Consider the following 16,293-nt stretch of genomic DNA (forward strand, 5'->3'; position numbering starts at 1 on the left):
GTCCAGAAAGAGTACTTTTTTGTTTTGATGTAATTCAAGTCAGTAGTTTTTGAGAAATTAAGGGGAAAACAAATTCGTATATCTGAGATCTAATTGGCTGACAGCACTTCAACAGCGAAGTGTTTTTAACCATCTTGGGTCTCGGAAGCTGAGTCCCTGAAAAAAATATAAAGGAAAAAAAAAAGGTCCAGAGTACAGACACCTTGACTCCCTAATTCTGGTGGTGAGGTCCTTGAGGAACACCCCCCCCCCGGCTACATCTTCACTGTGATTTGTGGCAGATCAGTGGATCTGACGGAAAAAAAGCTGCTGCACTTAATTTTCTTAAGACATCTGGCACCCCTGCAGCCATGGAGACCAATGCCTCCCCGGGGGGAAGTAGAAATGATATCCAGGGGGGGCTGCCTGGCCCCCCACCAAGCCCCTGGGATCACCACCTCCCTGGAGCTAAATGAGACTGGCATGTGGGAGGCCTATCAGCCTCCCCCACAGCTCCGGGGACCACCACCTCCCTGGGGCGATTAATCTATTATGAGCAGTGGGGCCACACGGGTCCTCACACCCCGGGGACCACTACCCTCTGGGCAAAAATGGATTGTAATGTGAGGGAAACCAAAAGACCTCCCAAACACCCTGGGGATCACCGCCTCCCTGGGGCTTAATTGGTATTTAGTGTCGGGGGCTCTGTGGCCCACCACTGCCCCAGGGATCGCTACCTCCCCAGGGCTATGTAAAATAAAGTAGGCAGGGTGCCCGGCCCCTCCACCTGCCCCAGGGACCACCTCCCCGGAGCTTCATTAAAATTTAGTGCAGGGGGGTCCTATGGCCCACCCACTACCCCGGTGACCACCACCTCCCCGAAGCATAGATAAAAAATAGTGAATGGTGCCTGTTTCCAACCGAGATAAAGTGCTTCAGCAAGCTGGGAGCTGCAGCCAAAGCAGCTCCGTGCTTGCTGAAGCAATGGCACCTTAAGCCTTAAGGCTTTCCTCGCTGTGCCAGATAGCCTGTAAGGGAATTTTTGAAAAATATTAAAAAAATAAATAAATAAGGAGGGACCACAGAGGAGCCCATAAAGGGCTAAAAGAAAACATAAAAAATAAAGCAGTATCTCAATTTGGAGGTCGCAGACCTTCACACTGAGCAGTCAGGGTTAGAGTCCAACCGGACTCACTTTTCTTTTTTTTTTTTTTTTAAAGTGCAAATTAGTTTTATTTTTAAAAATGAGAGATACATTTTTTATTTTAAATTGTAGAGAAATATCTCATACATCAAAGCCTAAAAAACTCTCCATCTCTCACCCTCTTACTTTCTTTTTCTCTCTCTGACTCTCTTTCAATCAATTTCTCCCACTCACACACCCACTCAGACACTCACACACCTACTCACAGACCCACTCAGATCCTCTTGCACCCAATCACAACCCCAGTCAGACTGTCACACACCCACTCACAGACTCACTGACACCCTCATGCACCCACTCACAGACCTGCGCACACACTGATGCACCCACTAAAACACTGATGTATGCACTCTTACATCCAGACAGACAGTCTGACAGCCACTCTCAGCCCCAGATACACCCTCTCACACCTATTCTCACACCCAGAGAGGCCATGCCCAACACCCATCCCACACGGACAAAGGGCCATGCACAGCCTGGGACTGAGTAATAAAGATCTGGGTTTAAAGCACCTTTTTTTGCCCTCCGCCCAAGTTTGGATCCAGCTATATGCAAGTTAGTCTTAACCACATTAGGTTGAATCCAGTGGCACAGTGAGCACAGGTCCCATGCCTGGCCATACATTTCCCATTTAGTGGAACAAAAGCAAAAGTAACAGATGATGGATGGAATGTTGAATAATGCAAAGCTTCACCCCCAGTCACAAAGATCTGGGATTAATCCATTGTGTTTTTGTCCACCATGCCACCCCAGTTTGGACTCAGCCATATGTAAAACAGTCTTGACCATGTTCCCCATCTTTGGACCTGTTGCCGGTCATCACCCATCATCAGAGAGGCTAAATTGGAACCACTGGTGCAGTGATCACAGAATCTCCATCCAGGCTAACCCTTCCCAGTTAGGGCGACAAAAGCAAAAAGAACAAATGATGAGCGGAATAATGAACAATGCACACATTCACCCCCAGTCACAAAGATCTGGGTTTAATCCATTTGTTTTTTGCCCCCCACGCCACCCCAGTTTGGACACAGCCATATGCAAGTTAGTCTTGACCCTGTTCCCCTTAAGAATAGTCTAGCCCGAACTTCCAAGCCAGGTCCTTGACTGGGCAGACAGGACTAAAATTATCTCTCCAATCCAATATGGCTTTAGGCCTGGCATAGGCATAGTGGAGCAGGATTTAAATTGACATCTTATTCTTAGTAAATATGTCACGATCAGGAAAGGATCTATCCACTTAGCCTTTATTGATTTATCGAGTGAGTTTGATTTGGTGAACAGAGAGAAATTGTGGCAACTTATGGACATAATGAAGGTTGACCAGGATGTGCTTGAATTAATTAAACGATTATACACTGACCTTACAATTTCAGTTCAATATGGCCAGCGTGGGGGGGCGCGGTCTGGCGCCGGGCAAGATGGCCGTCACCGTGTGAGGCTCTGCCAGACCCGGGCCATTTATTTCTTCTGCAGGCGGTGCTGGCGGGAGCGGATCTAAGCGCTCCCCTAGGAGAGCCCCTGGGACGCTTCTGGCGTCGCGGGAGTGAGTTTGTGGCCGGAGCTGGAGAGTAGATCCGCGCGGGCGGGCCTGACGGAGGCCTCGCCCACACAAGCTGAAAAGCCGGCGGACGAGGAGGCCCGGAACTGCTCCCGGCGAGCGCACAGTGCTGGGAGCGGGAGAGTGTCTGAGGGCCGATCGGCAGCTTAGGGCCGCGGCCCTGGGGCACCCCTTGGGATTCCACGGCCCCGCAGTCGCAGAGACTTGTTTGGACCTCACGGCCCTTTGGATTCTGTGCCGCAGCCGCCACTGGGTGCGCCTAGGCTCGGATGGCCCGGGAACGCGGATGGACGAGTGAAGAGCTGGCCCAGTGCTGAATACAGGACCGGCCCTGTGAGGAGGGTGTCGGCCCTGAGGACAGCAGCGACCGGGGGAGTCAGACATCGGTGCGTGGACGGCCGGGGGAGCCGCGCCTTGGTACTGCGGGGCCCCCCCCAGGGCGGTGCCCGGGAGGGCTCGTCAGATTTTCTTGGAGGACACGTGCAGTGCTGCCTGGAGCGCCTAATCAGATCCTAGGGCTGATTGCTGGAGATAAGAAACGGTGCCCTAGTGGTGGTAATGCTGGCTGAGACTATGGCGATTTACTCAGGGCAGTAGGGGACCCCTTTATTGAGGGTGTGGGCTCTGACTGGGGGGCCGAGCTCCCCACTGTAGTGCAGATTCGTTAAGCTTGAACTGGTGCTAGTGAATATTGTGAGACGCTGCCCAGACTGGTCAGCTCCTTGGAGTGTTTTGCCGTTGGCCTGTTGACCTGGGTGCCGGCTAGTGGACTTGCGGAGCGACTTGGGCTGCTGAGAGAGGGATACCGGTTGTGGAAGTCCATTGCTCTGGATCCTTTTCATTGCTCGTGCGTAGGCAGGAGGCTGTTGGCGCTGGGCTGAACTATGGGCAAGTCCGATCAATGTCAAGCAAAACTCACCTTTGAGGGTGGGAAAAAAAGGAGTGCTGTTTCTGCCCCCCAGCCCAGTGACGTCGAAATTGGAGAGGACAGCCCAGAGGTGTCGGTACGGTCCATGTTCTTGGAGCTCAAGACTAGTCTGGCTGGCATTGACTCCAAGCTGGACCATGTGACAGAACAGCTTGACCGCATCAGGGCCCGTGTAGATGACCACGATTCCAGGTTCGAGGTTCTGGAGTCACGCACGTCCGAAATGGAAGACCCATGCTGGGGTGATAGAGAACAGATTGCACAAATGGAGCGTATCCTGGAAGTGATACGAAATAAGAATGAGGACCTGGAGGCGCGGTCCCGCCGTAATAATATTCGCATCGTGGGGCTGCCGAAGGCGACTGATATGGGTGGTATGGAAGACTTTTTGGAGCGTATGCTATCGGACTTGTTTGCCGGCGAGCTCTCTCAGATGCTGGTAGTTGAGAGAGCGCACAGGTCCTTGGGGCCTCGGCCCCCGCCGGGAACTCCTTTGCGTCCAATTATTGCATGTCTATTGAATTACCGGGATCAGGATGCTGTCCTCCGTTTAGCTAGGGAGAGAAGACCGTTGGTGTACAAGAACTCGGAAATCAACTTCTTTCCTGATTACACCCCTGGCGTGCAGGCTCAGAGGCGTGCTTTTTTGCCGACCAAGCAACTGCTGAGCCAGGCAGGTGTCGGGTTCGCCCTATTGTATCCTGCCAAGTTGAGGGTGCGGCATGAGGGCAAGACGCTGTACTTCACGGATCCGAAACTGGTGGCCAGGTTTGCTAGACGACTGTCTAAGGGGCGGGGGGCTGCGGAGCCCGGGGGACCGGGCACGGACGCCGCCGCCTTAAGTGATAATGACTAACTGCCTCTGGTTGGCCTAATAATACTGGTTGGGACTGCAGGAGTGCGCTGGACTGCTCTGTGCATGGGTCCGCCTGCTGTGTAGCTTGCATTCTGGCCCATAGGCCCCTCTTCCCTAGTGTATACTGGGTGGAGAGCTGTTAGGCCGGCTACCGCCCCTTGGATGAGTCCTGACAATTTCTGTTTTTGCCATTGGAGGAGGGTTTGGTTATTGAATGGGTGGGTTACTGAAAGGGTCCGTTTGGGGGGCCTGAGTGGGTGGGGGGGAGGTGTGGGTTTTTCATGATTGTAGGGAGACTGTTTCTTCTGTTGTTTTGGTTGTATTTACCTTAAATTCCAGGCAGGTGGAGACGAGCTGTCCCGTGCGATGTTGGATGACAATTGATTGGGCTGATGGGTGAGGAAGCGACCGTGGTCCGATGTCTGACTTGGAATGTGCGTGGGCTTAATGACAGGCGGAAGGCTCGATTGATGGCTGCATATGTTAAGCGGCATGAAATTTATATTTGTATGTTGCAAGAGACGCATTTGGTGAAGGCTGCGGTGGGCAGACTGAAAGCTGGATGGGTTGGTGAGGCGCACTGCTCCACGTACTCTGGCTATGCTCGTGGAGTAGCAATCTTAATCCGCAAGGGACTGCAGTGGCGCACGCGAGAGGTCATTGCTGATCCAAATGGTAAATATGTTCTACTGAGCGGTACGTTGCTTGACAGAGCTTGCCGGCTTGTGGCGATGTATGGGCCGAATGTTGATGACCCAGAGTTCTTTCTGGAGCTGTGGCACCTAGTGGTATTGCTGGGTGCGGGCGCTGTGATCTGGGGGTATGATTTTAACATGATTCTGGATGCTAAGATGAATCGTGAGAGTGTGGCCAGGATGCCGCATGTTTCTGCGGCTAAGTCTTTGGAGGCACTGATGCGGAGTGGCGCGCTGGTGGACTTTTGGCGGCAGAGGCATGGAGGTGTGAGAGAAGGAACATGTCTGAATTACGTTCATGGCAGCTGGTCACGGATAGATCGTGGGCTGGGTACCAGGGATGTGGAGGTCTGGACGAGAGAGGTGGATCATCTCCCTCGCACACTGTCGGATCAATCTCCGGTTAGTCTGGAGTTGGTGATACCAAGTGAATTGCGCCAGTCGGTTATGTGGCGGTTGCCTCGTGGGGCGCTTCGAGATGCGGCTTTTCGGGAGGAACTGCGAGAGGCGATTAAGTTGTACTTTGCCGAGAATCGGGGTTCTGTGAGGTTTCCTGGTACTCTTTGGGAGGCATTTAAGGTTGTTATTCGGGGAGTCTGTCTCTCGAAACAACATGGCATAGTTAAGGCCTTGAGGCGGGAGATGGCTGACATTGAGGGAAGGCTTCTAGATTTGGAGAGGCGTTTGGCTTCTAGTTGTTCTGGAGAGGTCCTTGCGGAGATTCGACGAGAGGTGTCCCGATATGAAGAGGCCTCCCTGAGAGAAATCTGTTTTACTGAGAGACATGCTCGGGCTCGTCGCTACGGGGAGGGTGAGAAAGCCGGGCGTACACTGGTGGATATGCTTCGTAGGCCTTGGGCCAGTAACTATGTTACTGAGGTTGTGGACGTTGAGGGTGAAAGGGTGACGGGATCGAATGGGGTTATGCAAGTGTTTACAGAATATTTTACGAGGCTCTATGCGGCCCCGGCGGGCTTGAGTGCGGCTGCGGCACAGGCGTATTTTGAGGATATTGTGCTAGTGTGGTTTGATGAGGCGCACAGGACGTATCTGGATGAACCATTCACTGTGGAGGAGGTGGCTGCGGCTATTCGTGGTCTGCCTGGTGATAAGTCCCCCAGTGTTGATGGTCTGACCCCAGCGTTTTATAAAGAATATGTGGATATTCTAGCCCCCTGCCTGTTGGAAGTGTATGCGGAGGCTCTGGAGACTGGGTCGTTGCCAGCCTCTCTTTGAGAGGCTCTGATAGTAACAGTCCTGAAGCCTGGGAAGGACCCGACCCGATGCGATTCGTACCGTCCACTCTCCATGATTAATATTGATAATAACATTTTGGCCAAAATGATAGCGGCGCGCTTGCAGCCTCTCTTCCCCAGGCTTGTGCTGCCGGATCAGTCGGGCTTTGTCCCTGGGAGGTCTACCTGTCACAACTTGTGCACCTTTTTTGCAGTGGCGGGCTCACTGGGGGCAGAGGACAATGCGGCGGCGGTATTCTTCGATGCTGCCAAGGCTTTTGACTCCTTGGCCTGGGACTATATGTTTGCCCTTTTAGGCCGTGTAGGACTTAGTGTGCGAATCGTAAATTGGATCAGATTGCTGTATACTCTGCCTACGGCTAAGTTGCGCCTTAGTGGTTGTGTGTCGGCTACATTTCCTGTTGCGCGCGGTATGCGTCAGGGGTGCTCGTTATCCCCCCTCCTTTTTGCGGCGGCGATGGAGCCTCTGGCGGCAGGGCTGCAACAGAAATATAATGATAGAGGCTTACAGTTCCGACAGCGACCTATCCTGATATCTCTGTATGCCGATGATATTGCGCTATATGTGCCGAATCCTGGTCAGAATCTGGATATAATGTTGGAGGAAATCGTGCGCTTTGGTACCTTTTCTGGCATTACTATTAACTGATCATAATCGATGGTTCTGCCTTTGACTTCTAATGTGACAGGATTTGAATCTCGATATCCTCTGGTTTGGGCGGAGGGGCCGGTGCGCTATTTGGGTATACAGCTGAGCGGTGATATTGACACGCTTTGGCTGGCTAACTACGGTGCTGCACTGACATGGCTGAAGGGGAAGGTTGAGATCTGGCGTGCCCTACCACTATCGTTAATTGGGCGTATTGCCATTGCAAAGATGGTGGTTCTTCCTACTGTAGGTTCCTGTATCTATTTGTGAATCTTCCCCTTCCGCTTAGGAAGGGCTACTTATGACGCCTGCGCTCTGTGCTGATTCGCCTGGCATGGGCGGGATGTCGGGCGCGCATTTCCTGGGAGAGGCTGACGTTACAGTTTGAATTGGGCGGGCTTGCTGCTCCAGATCTGGAGTTATTCTATCTCTGTGTTCAGGCGCACTTTGTGTATTTTTGGCTGAACCCGATTCGATACTTGCCGCACTTGGTGCCTGAGAGTGACTCCGTGTGGCCGGATGGCTTGATGCGAGCGCTCGGGAGGCCTGTTCTGCCTCGAGTTAAAGGAATTGATACGGTGGCATGCACAGCTAGAGCGTGGGGGTTGTTAATGCAGCGATCTAGGGTTACTGCGCCCTTTGCTCCTTCCTTACCTGTCATGGCGGTAGCTGATGATCAGATGTACCGGGATGGCGGGGTACGCAGGTTTCTCCGAGATGCTGGTTTGACAGAGCTGGGGGATTGGCTGGCGGATGGCCGTTTGCTTGACATCTCTGAGGCATTGGCTGGCTGTGAGGGTACGGCGTTGCAGCGCATGTATGCTCTTCGCGTTCATTCACTATTGCGGGACCGATTTTTCAGCCCGGCTGGGGCCCCCTTGGAGTTTCGCGCTTTGGAGGTTCTCTGCAGTGCGAGGTCACCTAGCAGGTTGGTCACCAAATTGTATAACTGTATGCAAGAGCAGAGGAGTGGCTCTGGGGAATCTTCCAGGATTGCATGGGAGAGAGATGTGGGGGAGCCCATCTCGAAGGCGATGTGGCGTGACTGCTGTGCTCATATGAGGGCGCTGTCCCCGAATTATAGGCTTAGACTGCTGCACTTTAAGTTTTTGCACCAACTATTCTATACTCCTGGGGGGCTCTATTCCTTGGGTCTGCGTGAGGATGCGTGTTGTGCCCGTGTCGGGAGCTGGATGCAGGTTTTCTGCATTTGGCGTGGGAGTGTGCGGAAGTCCACGTTTTTTGGGTGGAGGTTTTACAAGCGATTACTGAAATGGTCGACCTGGAGATACCTGTTTCTCCCAGGGTAGTGCTGCTTGGGTGCGTAGATGAGATTCGGGGACCGCACAGGCGTCTGGTGGGCCTGCTTTTGTTGCTGGCCAAGCGTGGGGTTGCCATGTGCTGGGGTGGGACGAGAGCGCCGCGTAGATCTGAATGGTTGCGAGATGCCGCTTTTTGTCATGATCAGCTGATGGTTTTCTGGGACTTGATGCCTGAAGGGTCTCGGCCTAAGGATATTTGGGCTCCGTTGAATACATTTTTGGCGACCCAAAATGAGTAGGTGGAATAGCTGGAGAAGCCCACGCTTGTGCCTCATTCCCCCCCTTGATTGGGTATAATCCTACGTTGTTGAGACGGGCTAGTATGGTTTGGCTGTGCGCTCCACCTGCCTTTTTGTTTGTTCTTTCAGTTGTTTCCCCCCTCTCCTACGATATGCTGAGTCTTTTGCTGCTTATAGCATGCCTCCTGGACTGCTGTTGTGGACTCTGCTATTTGATAACCGGTGGAGGAGGCTTGAAGAAGTGTCCCTTGATATTGACGCTTACTGTGAGAATTATTTGTTGACTTCCCCTTGTGGTATGTGACACTGCTGTAACTGAAGGGGGCTGTAGCATATATCACTTACTGTTATGATGAGGGGGTTTGTTTGTGTTAATGTATGTTTCTATACATGGTAAATTTAATAAAATATCAACAAAAAATATATATATATGGCCAGCGTGGAGAGAGAACTCTTCCTTTTCCATCCTTACGAGGAGTTAGGCCGGGTTATATTTTAGCACCGTTTTTATTTTTATTATATATCAATGGTCTTTACAGTTTTTTAGTACAAAATGACAAGGATTTCCCTAGGATTGGATCCAGACAACTCCCAGTTTTATTGTATGCTGATGATGCTGTTTTGATTGCCCGCACAGCAAATGGTCTTCAGAACTTATTAGACCTTTTTTTTACTTTCATGCAGGATCTTGATTTGAAAGTCAATTTTGTAAAGTGACACATCATGACATTTGGCCCTCGAAACACACGTACTAGATGTTTTACTATGGATGGAAATATTTTAACCAAAGTGAAAGATTGTTGTTATTTAGGACTACATTTAAACTCCTCTATGTCATGTTACCCCTATCTCAATTTCAAGATACAACAAATGGAGAGAAATATAGAGGCGATCTTTAGTTTTGCCCGTAAACTGGGTCATAGGCCAGTTCCTCAGATTATTATGCTTTATAAATCTGAATGCACCTCTGCAGCCATGTATGGGGCGGGTCTTTGGGGTTATATCAAATCAGCCCATCTACAACGAATTGAGAATACATTTTTGCACAGACTGCTTCTGGTACCTAAGAATGTAGCAAATATTATTTGCCACGAGGAGCTGGGAGTACGGTATATTGAGGATTTGGTTGGTATTGCCCCACTCTTGTTATGGTTAAAAGTTTGGTCAAATCCTGCGGCCAGCTTGGTACAAGATTGCATTGTAGACTATATCCAATAAGCTAAAATTCTGTGGCTTACTTATGTTCAAAATTCCTTCCGGACTTTAGGGTTAGAGAACATGTTTACTAATCCTGGGTCTCTACCTACTAATGCTAAGGAAGTGCTTAAATTACAATATATAGAGTATGCCGCAAATTGCAGATATCAAAAGGCAGCAAAATTGAAAACATTCGAATCCTACGTTCAAATTTCTACCTCCACGGTGCTACAACCATACTTAACTTGGTTTTCGAGCTCCGTATCATATTCTCTCCTTGTTTTATTCAGATTACATTTGATACATTTTAGGTTGGCTTTTCCAAAGAAATGTACTTGGCATAATATGCTCCCAAACTGCCCCTGTGACAACCTTTAAAGCAAAGCACGTGTCACTTTTTCTTATTCTGTCCGCTTTACTCTGCACCTAGACACATTTTTATTTTGCCAATTTTACATAAATTGCAAACTACATCTTATCGGGAGGCACTGATTAATATTCAAAAACTCTCCTCAATACAATTGTGCCACCCTGTTTTAAGCTTTATTAAATCGGCTATGGCCATTAGGAAACAATATGAATTGATTGAAGTAGACACACATTAGTATAACTTGGCAATGTATGATTTTATTCTGATGCTGGGCTTTTACTTTTGTATTGCACATGTTTGTATTATATAGGTTTGTAGGGTTGACCGATTATGGCTATGTATAGAATTTTGTGATAAAGTTGATTGAGGATGTTTTTTTGTACTTGCTTTTAATATTCGTACTGTATTTTAACTATTTACATTTTTAGTCTGAAATGCATTGTACTTTTATGGCACTTGCTGAATAAAGATTCTTTGACTGACTGACTGACTGACTGACTGCTGAGCAATGCAAACATTCAAGCTCAATCAAAAAGATCTGGGTTTAATCCATTGCTTTTTGCCCACCGCACCACCCCAGTTTGGACCCACCCATATGCAAATCAGTCTTGACCTTGTTCCCATGGGAACAGTTGAGCCTGAACTGCCTACCAAGGTCCTCCCTTGATGGAAAACAAGCACCCGGGTCTCCAGGGCCGAGATCAGCCTGTGGAGAAGGGCCAACTGCCCCACCCAAAAGAAATATGTGAAGGCTGGGCCCTGGGGATGGGGTCGTCGGGCCGAAATTAGCTGTGGGAGGGTGACTGTGTGGCCTACAGCCCCCAAATATTTTTAGATGGGTGGGACCTGGGGTATGGGGTCTCTGGGGCCTAGATCAGCCAGGGGAGGGGAGCCCTCTCCCCCAAAAAGTTTTTTTAGAAGGCTGGGTCCCCGGGATGTGGTCCCTGGGGCTGAAATCGACAGGGGAGGGGAGCCACGTGGACCTGCGGCCAGCTCCAGCTGCGCATGGCCAAAGGCTGTGCGCAGGGTGGAGGTGGGTGGTTGGGGGGGTTGGCCGCAGGGGCTGGCCATACTCTGCAGTAGTTGGAATATTGTATAGTAATGAAAATTACTTTACATAAAAAAAAAAACATAGACATTCACAGAAAAAAACAAAGGTTACATGGATGTTACAGGGATGTTATAGTTAGGGAATAGAATGAAAAAAAACATAGAAATGTACTTAAAAAACCTAAGGTTGCAGGAACGTTATAGTTAGGCTCACATTTTAAACATACAACACCATAGAAATTCACCAGTTATAGTTAGAGTTATCTCATGTAACTATAACTCGTTCCCTAAGGTAAATATAACGTGAGCCCTTGCCATGCACAGCTAATTACTGCACAAATTACAACACTCATGACATTTGTGATAATATCATTGATAATATTAATGTAATATTTGCAGTAACATTTTTGATGAAAAAACTGTGCATGACGAGCGCATGTTATAGATAGCTTAGGGAATGAGCTACAGTTACTTGAGATAACTCTAACTATAACAGGTGAGTAGTAATAAACCTCATATTAACCTCTGCATATCTTAATATATGGTTAATGCCAGGACATTTTTCATGTTTATTTGCATTAGAAATAGGTATTTAGCCAAATCCAAGAATCAAAGGGTTAAGTTTGTGCAATAAAGTAAAAATGAATTGATTTGTTGTATAAAGCAATTATAAAATGCAAATGTATTGTATGTCAGTTTAACTGTTTTATGGTAATAAACTGAAAATTGACCTTGAACTGTATTAATACATTTGTTAATCTGTATTTATTAGTACAGTTGCTTCAAATAACATATTATTCGGCCACACTTATTTTCACTGCTGGGATTCAAATTTGTAACCTGCAGGTAACAAAGATGTCAGTAGTGAGCACTTAACTGGCTGCACCATTACCAGTGATCTTAGATAAGAGTGCAGTTACTTATGGCCAGATTTACAACCATTTCATTTTGCAAGTCTCTAATTGGGATATGTTGAGAATCAAAATTAGAGACTCACAAAATGAAATGTACAAATGTGTCTGAGACACACTTAGCGATTCCCAATGGGGTCGCAAATGACATACCTCATTAATACTCATAAGGTAGCTCGCAATTTGCGACCCCGTTGGGAATGGGCACACTCACAGGAATGGAGACAGCAGACCACCATATCTCGGACTGCTTTTTAAATAAAGCAGTTTTTTAAAATAAGGCAGTCCTTTTTCCTTAACGGAAAACAGGATGCATTACAAACAAAACAAAGGAAAAGTTTCCTTTTCATTTTTTTAGAGAATGCACTGATCCGTGGGACCACTGCCTGCTCTGAAAAAATGGGGTCACCCCCATTCACAAAAGGGAAGCGGTCCCTAGGACTCCTCTTCCCGTTTGCGAATAGGTTACTACCAACTTGAAGTTGGTGGTTAATGCGATTGTTTTGTGGCCGCATTCACAGTCACAAAACAATCCTACATGCCATTGTGACTCACTATTTGAAAGGCACGCCCTCAGCGCGCCCTTTCCAAATAGCGACTTACAGACCTATTTTGCAATTCGGTTAACAGATTACTGAATCGCAAAATGCATTGGTACATACCAAAATGCTATTTTCTGGTCCCAAACTAGAAAGAGCAGAAAATAGCTATGTACACCTGGCCCTAAGTATCTGTGAATTCTTCTTTCATCTTTTCATAAGCAGCTATTGATGGTTTTTAATATCCCCTGCTACATTATCTTCAATGTTTGAAACCTGCACGCAGCAGGTTATCTGCGCTCCACAAAGGATTACTTCTCCTCTGGTTTTGACGAAAACTGACACACGGGATAGAATTGCATGCAATAATTCCAAGGACTGCAGAGCATTTGAACTTTTTTTATGCCTTTTCCAATAAGGTTTTATATAATAAAAACAAAAAATAGCGCAAAATAACATTGTCTTTGACAGGTCTTCTAGTGCTATCAATCCATTACCGCAACTGTTTTTTAAACTGTCAAGGAGTATTTTATTAATTTTTATTTTATACCATACATCATATGACCAAGAAATTAGCATGGCACTTTCTCAAAAATGGGTTTGAAAGATTGATACAAGGAATTCCTTGTTTAATTTGAACTTGTGGGCAGAAATATAACAACACATTGGAAAACAATTCTGATAGTATTATGCTACATTCTTGTAATAACACAAGTGACGTTAATATGTAATTAGCAAACTGAATGAAATAACATTTAATTATCGGTTAGTGAATTGGAGTTAATACATCAGATACAGTAGAGTGGTCCAAGAGTGGAACTGAAGGTTGGCTTTCAAAAAAATGGCAAAAGTTGGTGAACCTTGAGAAGGTCTTTTCTAAATTTAGGTTCAATGGCAGAAAATGTTTTAAAAAATAGGGAAGTATCCCTTGAAATGTTTTATTTTTAGGCCCTCATTACAACCCTGGTGGTCAAAGACCGCCAGGGCTGTTTAGGCGATTGCACTGCCAACAGGCTGGCGGTGCAATATTGCCCATTTCGACCACGGCGGAAGCACCGCGGTCGCACCGCCTGGACCGGTGGTTTTCCGCCACGGTGGTCCTAGCGGTTTTCTGCCACGGTGGTCCCAGCGGCTTTCTGCCATGGTGACCCCGGCGGTTGTAATCTGCCAGGGCAGCGCTGCTTGCAGCGCTGCCCAGGAGATTACAAGTCCCCTTCCCGCCAGCCTGACAATGGCGGTAGGAACCGCCATGGAAAAGCAGGCGGGAAGGGGAGTCACGGGGCCCCGGGGGCCTCTGCACTGCCCATGCACTTGGCATGGGCAGTGCAGGGGCCTCCAGGCACAGCCCCACACTGCTTTTTTTACAGTCTGCACAGCAGACAGTGGAAAGCGCAACGGGTGCAGCTGCACCCGTCGCACAGCTGCAACACCACTGGCTTCATTTGGAGCCGGCTCCCATGTTGCGGCCCACATCCCTACTGGGCCGGAGGGCGGAAACTCTGTTTCGGCCCGCCGGCCCAGCACGGATGTCAGAATGGGCACGGCCGGAGTGTGGCTGCATTGTTTTCTCTTTTATTAATTCTGATATAAAATTATGCATCTTGAGAGGTTTTATGTCTATCTTTATGCAATGCCTTAGGTAAACGTATTGTTTTGGTACTCCTGGGTGCCTGATGCTTTTGACACTTAAGAGCAGATATAGTTTATAATTAAAATAAGTTAAAAATAGGGATGTGCGCTGAAGTTTGAAATATCTAAGACATCAGTTTATTGCTAATGGTTTTTCTTTTTAGCCAAATTAAACAGAGCAAGATATGGAGGTGATGTTCAGTGTGGAAGCAGAGATTTTAGTGATAAAAATCTAGATTTGATGATGTACTCACTTTATAGATTAATGTGTTGTTTAACTTTGATTAATCAATGTAGTAATGAAAACGAGTGTTTTATTAAATGGCCACCATCTTATATAGGCCTGTGTTAACTTAGCATGAATAGAATTATTTTAATTTGCTGTGCACATATATTCTCTAGTACATTTCATAACCAATAAATGTGTTAACAATGACATCTACAGGACTAAAGCATAAGAATATACAAGGTTGTTGTATGATGTAATATATGAAATCTTTCAATTGTTTTTCGAAGTCTTAATATTCTCATTGTTAGAGAAATGTTACTAATGTGTTTCCCTTGAGTGAGGAAATGAATGAAACATTGTTAAATCACATATCCTGAGCACGAGTTCTTGATGAGGGAGAAACAAAGGATCCACAGACGAGGCGGAAGGTAAGGAAGTCTAGAATACCAATGTATTAGTTTAGTGATTCGACAACCAGTGGAAAACGTGAAGAGGTTTTAAATGTGTAATTCCTAGATATCAGTTTTAATTCTAATTGGCCATACTTTGTTCACCTTATGTTTTGTGCAATCATTTTCATTTGTTAGTTTAATTTAATGTTTGGTCACTTCTTCTTTTAGTCAGTCATCTTTGGAAGTTTAGAGTCTTACCAAGAGAGAGCTTTATCAGATCATCGTTTGAGAGTTTATGTTCCTAGTGCTTTAATGGTTTAGTGTAGTTTATGATCCAAAATCTAAACCATTACCCTATCCTATCCTGCATCCTGTATTTCGAAGCTGATTACTGAGGATGTCCCTCTAATGAAGCAGACAAACTTGCTGATTTTGTAGTGCACTGGTAAAGTATGAATTGTACTTGTTACGTGTTTTTGTTTTCCAGGTACCAGCTGCAACTCACTGAATCAACTGCTGCTGATGATTTTTTACATAACCGGAGTTAGATATTTTTCTACATTTGTGTTACTGAAACTTTTACATGAAGCCCAACATGTTGATGCTAATTAGTGGTTAGTGAGGGAAATGGTTTTCTTCACATGATCTTGATTTGTTATTGATATTTATCATTTGTTCTGATGTATTTGATTTTGTTAGCACAGATTTTGCTGTTATGTTCTTGTGTTATAATCATTGAATTGATTTGCTGTGGTTAATCTTAGATACATGAGGTGCTCTAATCAGTCTTTATGACTCTTTATATGTATCATTTGTGCTTGAGAATTATTTTCGTGACTTTAGCGTTGTTATTATAGGGAAATAACCTTTTACTAAAACCGGTGTGGTTATTGAAGTACTATGAGATTGTAGATTTTATATTGTTGTAATGATTATGACATCATGCAATTGACATCCCTCCGTATACAATGTTGGTTCGGTCCAAATGGCCTGATGTGTGAATAGCTTAGGTTTCTCCATGCATTCACATCAAGATGATGTTGTATGTTTTGCACATTTGCATTATTCTATTGAAAAAGGGATTATTGTGAAATTGATGATATGTTGATGAGGAAAGATGGAGGATGGCGAAGAGCCAATGGTAGCTACTCGGGGGGTTGGTGATTTTTCCACCCTTCCTCAAAGGTTTTTAGTGCGGAGGGAGGCACTGTCTGAAAAAATGACAGAATGTATGCATTTCTTTTCCTGGATAGTGCACACAATGAACTGAAATACCTATACACTTTGAAT

General features: G+C 46.6%; 1 protein-coding gene across 1 annotated transcript in view; it reads right to left on the reverse strand.

Moving 5' to 3' along the window:
- LOC138262451 (phthioceranic/hydroxyphthioceranic acid synthase-like) overlaps nt 1–16,293 on the reverse strand; it is a 242,937-nt gene that overhangs the window by 98,907 nt on the left and 127,737 nt on the right. The window lies entirely within an intron of this gene.

This window comes from Pleurodeles waltl, chromosome 10, assembly GCF_031143425.1.
Source record: "Pleurodeles waltl isolate 20211129_DDA chromosome 10, aPleWal1.hap1.20221129, whole genome shotgun sequence".
Lineage (NCBI taxonomy): Eukaryota > Metazoa > Chordata > Amphibia > Caudata > Salamandridae > Pleurodeles > Pleurodeles waltl.